Source organism: Somniosus microcephalus, chromosome 5 (assembly GCF_052327205.1).
Source record: "Somniosus microcephalus isolate GS21.2 chromosome 5, FLI_Smic_1.0, whole genome shotgun sequence".
NCBI classification, from domain to species: domain Eukaryota; kingdom Metazoa; phylum Chordata; class Chondrichthyes; order Squaliformes; family Somniosidae; genus Somniosus; species Somniosus microcephalus.
Genome location: NC_140991.1, coordinates 296874489 through 296881171, shown reverse-complemented (window position 1 = coordinate 296881171; position 6683 = coordinate 296874489). Strand labels below are relative to the sequence as shown.

The following is a 6683-nucleotide window of genomic DNA, read 5'->3' as shown; positions in this document are numbered from 1 at the left end:
AAACCAGCTGGCAATGCCGCGGGGGGGGGTGGTGGAGGAGGCCGGGGAAGGAGGTGCGGGCAGGCGGCTGCTGAAAAAGCGGCCGGCCGCGCCTCCACCTTAAAGCGCCCCACTAAGGCTGCTGTACGGACCCGGTCTCTGAATGTTATTAGCGGCCGCCACGGAAGAGGCGGCCGCTACTGAAGATGGGGGCCGAGCCGGTGTCGGGGCGGTACCGGGGCGCTGTGCACACCGATGACGTCATCGGTGGCGGCGCAGCGCTAACGGCTACCGCCGCAATTAGCGCGTCAATGAAGTTCGCCCGAAGTTTGCAGACTGGCGCAGAAGCCCTCTTTGGGCGGTAACTGGGCGCAAAGCCCACTGAATTTCTAGGCCTTTGTGTTTAAAGTATCTTCGGTTGGCCGGTAACTGCCATTTCTGGTCTGGAATGTCCTTGTATTGTCTTTAATGTCCCCCTTTGAACTTGAATCTGTTCCCCTTTGTCTGGGTAAACATTCAGATGGCCTTTATCTACAGGCCGATCTGATCGGATCTGCATCCAATCTATATGTCTGGGGCTCTGTCTGGTTTCGTTTTCTCCGAAACTGCCTTCCAGAACTTACTGTGGGCTGAATCCACAAAAGCTGTCTGGGGACTGCAGGAACCATTTTAAAATGTCCCAAAAAAAGCTGGTCACGGGGTCTGGTGGCCATTTTGTGTGTCCCTTTTTCTGGGCTTCTTTTAAAACAGTCTTTTAAAATTAAGGCCTTTTCTGCCAATAGACCCTTATAGGACAATGTTCAATTTTGCGAATTCTACACAACCCCCGCCCGCCACCACCTGTCCGAATTCTGCTCCCAGTTAAAATTTCTCTTTAAGTGTTAATAACATTGGACTAGATGATAGCAACTGATTCTATTTCTATAACAAAATATAGAAACTGACTGTTCCTGCTCAGCTGCCCCATTTTGAAGCCAATGGAAAATAAGAATTTTATGGTGGCTTTAGTGGTTGCAAAAAGTACAAGTGAATCCTATAGGTGACATTTATATAGAAAGACGAAAGTTCTCATTTAAATTTTTTTGCCATTCTACTCAAGAGAAGACATCACAAGGGGTTATTCTGAGTGCCTTTAGTGAATGATTGAAAACCTATTTACTGGACATCTTCCAGGTGAGTCCTGGCTGATTACAATTAAAAATAAGGCTTTGCCACATGTTTATTTTTATTTTTGCTTAAAACTGTAGCTGCTTGTTGACACGAGCCAGATGAAGGTTTGGTTTTGTTTATTACCCATCACATGGGTCTCCGAAGAGCGTGCAGAGTTTAAACTAGCTTTCTCAGCACGACGTAGAGCTTTATTGTCCGCGATCCAAGTTGGCACTACAGTAAAGACTGGCCAGATTTGTTGTGTCCTCAAAAACCTGTTTTGCTGCACATCAGTGGAGTAGATGGATGCTGATTTGTCAACTGAAGTGGCCAGTTCTGTGCTGCTCACTCAGCTAAATATTAAAAGATACACTGCATTCAAAACAACAAACTTTATTTCCCTGTGACTGCAACATTTCAATTATGCCAATGTTTTCACATATTGTTTGAAGAGTCAGACAGATTCTGTATTTTCAGTTGTACCCAGTGCAGCTTATCTACAATGACTGTTCCTTGCTATTGACTGAACTTTCCAGCAGAAATGTAATTGATCCATACTTATTGTCCGATCCTTGCGCAGACAGCTGAGTTGTTCCACTGAGTGCATAAAGGGGAAATATTTCTCAAACGGGGCAATTTTAACCCGACCCACTTGGCAGAAACCGGGCATATGGGCAATTAAATATTGGCATTTTCCCTATTTTTGTTAGTCGTTTTCTCCAGCTGTCTGAGGTCCCCTTCCCTGACATGTGGACCATGTGTGTCGACATTCAAGGCCAGTGCATGACTTATTCTCAGATTTCTGCCTTGCACTCCCTGTTGGGAGTTGCAGGAGAGCAGCACTCCTTCCTGCTCAGGAAAGTTCCCTATCTCCAATTCCAGACATTCCAACAATGTTCTGTCCCACGATGCACATATGTAGTCTGTGTCTGGAACAACATCTTTTGGTAGTGTTCTGCTCTGCATTTGTAAATTGTTGTTGCTCGCTTTGGAAAATAATAGCATATACAAGGGAAAGAGGAACCCCAAACTCTCAGTGCTGTTTTATCTGAAGTTTAAGGTTAAGACATGGGGAATTATTCCCGTTGGAAACTAGCAGCTGTAATTAACAATAAATTACATGATTTAAGCCTTTGGGCCCACATGCAATTTCTCATTTAGTCACACTGCTCCTTCCCCTCCTGAAATAATATCTATGAATCATTTTTCATTTGTCTAACAAGACAGACAATTGCAGTGTATCTACTATATCTTGACGGCAATCTCGTAAAACATGGAGCGGGTTCCCCGATAGCCTAATGGGTAAAAGCCCTGCCCAGTGTAGCACCAAGGAATGTGGACTCGAAGGTCCTAGGTTCAAATACCTGTTGAGTGCTGAGTTAACCGATCTTAGCATCTGGAGTGCTGCATTTAACTTCAGTATCCCAAGCAAGTAAAAGGGGGAAAAAAAACTCCTGAGGGAGGTGCACATATGCAGATGTGATTAGATTCGGCTGTGATGTCTTGCATGGTCATAGTAGCCTAGGCTTACACATGAAGAATGACCACTTGAGTAAGGTTCTAGTTGGCTGCTGGTGCTCATGGAGCCAATTCCAGTGAAAGTCAGCACCTTCAGGAGGAAAAGGTGATTTACAGGAAAATAGGAGAGGATTCTAATGCCGATTCATAGCTTCATTTCACATGGAGAGCTTCATTGTAGTGATAGATGAGGAGTGGAACATTTTAATTGCTTTAAGCTTTTATTTGCTCCATGAAATATCAAATTAGGATTAATCAACAACAGCAACTTGCATTTATATAGCACCTTTTAATGTAGAAAAATGTCCAAAAGTGTTTTGCAGAGGCACAATTAAAAAGCGATACAGAGCCAAAGAAGGCGCTATTAGGTGGGGTGACTAAACACTTGGTCAAAGCCTAGAAATTCAGTTGCGTTCGCCAGCCGTTAGCGCCATAAGAGGGGTAGATTTCGAGCGCTAGGCACTTAGCACCTGGGCGCAGGCCGATCTGCGCCTACGCCCAACTTCAGTTGACATTTAGCGCCGGCGCAAAGTGTTTGCGCCCGCTCAGCTGCGCGCGCAGCTTGTGACGTCATTTCGTCGTGCAACGCTGTTTGTGCGCCCCAAACCGGAAATTCAGTGGCGCCCGCCCAATGTGGGCGTGGTGCTGTTAAGAACTGTGAAGTGGAACGCAGCAGAGGCCCTGCGGGCCTCGGGGAGCGCTAATTAAAGGGCACTTAGACTGAACTATAAAGGCCAGCCATTTTGCTGCAATGACTTTAGTGCTTTGGATTTCTGGACAGAGACCAAGGAACAGACCTTACTGATTTGGGACAACATAGGAGAGGTATTTTTGGCTTCTGGCCAGAGCTTGGAAATTTGACTCATTGTGACTTCACTGTTTGCAAGTTTATTATGGGGGCTGCATGGGGTTCCAACCCTCAGTTCCAGCATTATGTGCGAAGGGCTCGCAGACGCCGTGTGAGAGGGCCAGCCATGCCTAGACGCAGAGGGGCCATCAGGCGTCGGCAACGTAGGCCTTACCCACTCAGGGAATACCGGCAGCAGGTGTCCTATCTCACCATGACTGCCGCGCATTGTGTTAAGAGGCTGCGCTTCAGAAGGGAGGTGGTTGCAGAGATCTGCCAGCTGCTTCACAGAGATCTGCGTCCACAGCTGATGTGCAGGACGTCTCTGTCGGTGGAAGTGAAGGTCACGGTGGCTCTGAACTTTTATGCAAGCGGCTCCTTCCAAGCCGCTGCTGGGGACATAGCGAACATCTCCCAGTTCGCCGTGCATCGCTGCATCCGGCAGGTCACCGATGCCCTTTTCGCAAGGAGACACCAATTCATCTCCTTCCCCATGACCCTAGAGAGGCAGGAGCAGCGTGCAGTCGGATTTGCCAGGATCGCCGACTTCCCCATGGTGCAGGGCGCCATTGACTGCACGCATGTGGCTATGCGGGCACCTATCGACAATGCCGAGGATTACCGCAACCGGAAGGGCTACCATTCCCTCAATGTACAGCTGGTGTGTGACCACAGGCAGCGCATCCTAGCTGTCAATGCCCGCTTTCCAGGAAGCAGCCACGATGCATTTATCCTGCGCCAGACTACTGTGGCTGACATGTTCGAGGCACAGCCTCCACCAAGGGGATGGCTTATTGGGGACAAGGGCTACCCTTTGTGTACATGGCTCATGACCCCGCTCCGCGCGCCCAGGACCCCTGCTGAGGAGGCATACAACGAAAGCCATCAAGCCACAAGGAACATCATAGAGCAAACGATTGGCGTCCTCAAGCAACGGCTCCGCTGCCTGGATCGTTCCGGCGGATCTCTACAGTATTTGCCGGATAGAGTCTCCCAGTTCGTCGTCGTTTGCTGCATGCTGCACAACCTGGCTATCCGCAGGACTCAGGCACTGCCACCTCACGTTGGACCACCACCTTAGGAGGACGAGCAGGAGGACCATGAGGAGGAGGAGGAGGAGGAGGAGTACCAGCCCAGGAGGGAGCCACAAGGTCCAAGGGCTGTCCGCCGGCGGCTTATTGAACGACACTTCTAGGCCCCCTGTCAGGGAATGGCTTGTGGCAATGAACGCACCTGAATGCAGCCGCTCCGCAAGCCCTCAGCCGGTTAACGCAACAACCACTTGAAACATGACACCTGGACAAGCTGAATAAATAAAAAGCTTTATTTAACAAACTCAGGGCCCTTCCCACATGAAACAGAAAAACAGACAAGACCCCCAAAAAACAGTGAAAAACATACCTCACTCCCACAACCTGGGGAGGAATAACAAAACTTGTCCATCCAATTGGCCTTCATCCTCGGCCTAACCAAGACAAACCCCCCCATACAGAACACAAACACCACCATATAAAAAAACAGTTGGCAACACACTCTACTTGGTGTGCCGAGAGGGCGAGTCCTTGTGCAGGCTTCTCCGGCCCCTGCCCGACCTGCTGCTCCGCCTCAACCTGGGCCCTGTGGGTGTTGCAAGGCTGGGGGAAGTCTCCTGGGGGGCACAATGCGTGACGGCAGATGCCCTTGGGGGTCGGCCTAGACGAGGTCCGGCCCTGGAGGGGCCGGCTGCTGACTGCTGCAGCTGTGGCTGGGCAGCATCAGTCTCACCAGCAGCTCGTCGCAGCTTGGCTGGGGGAGTGGCAGTGGCGGCTGCAGCAATGGGGGCAAGCTGGCTGATGCCAGGCGCTCGCTGGTCGCCAGAGACACTGGCACTCGGCCGGGCTGGCACTGCAGCAAGCGCAGCAATCTGGTGAAGGCCAGACCGCTGTGCTGCAGCAGGGCGGCGGGTGCCGTGGCGATGCGTCCGTGACACAGCGAGTGTGGCAGAAGTGAGTGCCTGAACTGCCCTGGTCTGTGCCCGCATCAGACCAGCCAGTGTCTGCACGGCACCACTCAGGAACTCTCGACTCGCGTCCTGTGCTGCCGCGAGTTGGTCGGCACCCCTGGCCTGTGAGTCCCCGAAATCGGCCACACTATGAGCCAGGGACTCAATGGCCTGAGGCAACTGTCCCACAACCCCCATGAACTCGGTGTGGCACCGCTCCAAGTCTGCGGACATTTCATCAAGGAGGCGCACCTCCTGGGCGAGGACCGTCTCCGGACTGGAGGCCGGACTCTCCCTCTGGGGAGAAGGCCGCTGAGCTGCCTGACCCTTCCCGCGTGCCTGGACGCCACTGGGCCCAGCAACTGCCCTCCCCTGCAACACTTCCCCCCTCTGGGGAGAAGGCAGCCGTGCTGCCCGACCCTTCCCGCGTGCCTGGACGCCACTGGGCCCAGCAACTGCCCTCCCCTGCAACACTTCCCCCCTCTGGGGAGAAGGCAGCCGTGCTGCCCGACCCTTCCCGCGTGCCTGGACGCCACTGGGCCCAGCAGCGACACCCCCCTGCAACACTTCCCCCTGGCTCTCCTCCAGGCAAGACGTGTCCCCTCCATTGCCATCCCCTGGCGCGGATGAGGGTTCCCCCGATGTGCCGCCTTCCTCTTGGTCCTCGTCGTCCTCCTCTTCCGAGGGACTGGCACTCTCAGCTTCAGGGACCTCCTCCTCACCAGCTGAAAGCAGGAAGGCACAAGAGTAGCTTTAGAGTGAGGACAGGGCGTCAGCGAGGGAGGCACGAGTGTTGGCATTATGCGCATTGGTGGGACAGTGGCAAAGGATGTAGATCTGAAGCGCAAGGGGAACGAGAGAGGTCCAAACGGTCATGTCCTTACCATTGGGGCCCAGCACAGGGTCGGCATCTCCAATAGCTACGGGGCCAACCACCCGGGCACGCATGAGTCAAGCCACGTGCTCCTCCAGGTCACTGAGCTCCTGGAACTGGACACGGCCTCCCCCGGTGACAGTCCGGCTCTTCAGATTCTGCGCCAGCTTGGCCTGCAAGAGAAAGAACGGCCTCTAAGTACAGTGTGGTGCCCTGTTGTTGTGTGCACTGCCTCCCATGGTCGAATAGCTTGGCCAGTGTGGTGCCCTGTTGTTGTGTGCACTGCCTCCCATGGTCGAATAGCTTGGCCAGTGTGTAAAGTGCAGAAAGTGCTA

The 6683-nt window shown here is 52.5% G+C and overlaps 1 protein-coding gene across 1 annotated transcript in view; it reads left to right on the top strand.

Annotated features, from left to right (window-relative positions):
* The first annotated feature begins 1075 nt into the window (after window positions 1-1075).
* Window positions 1076-6683, top strand: part of LOC147117833 (C-C chemokine receptor type 3-like) — a 54513-nt gene continuing 48905 nt past the window's right edge. Inside the window, exon 1 of the mRNA XM_085989181.1 lies at window positions 1076-1152. The gene's annotated coding sequence lies outside the window, so the exon portion shown is untranslated. The remainder of the gene's footprint in view (window positions 1153-6683) is intronic.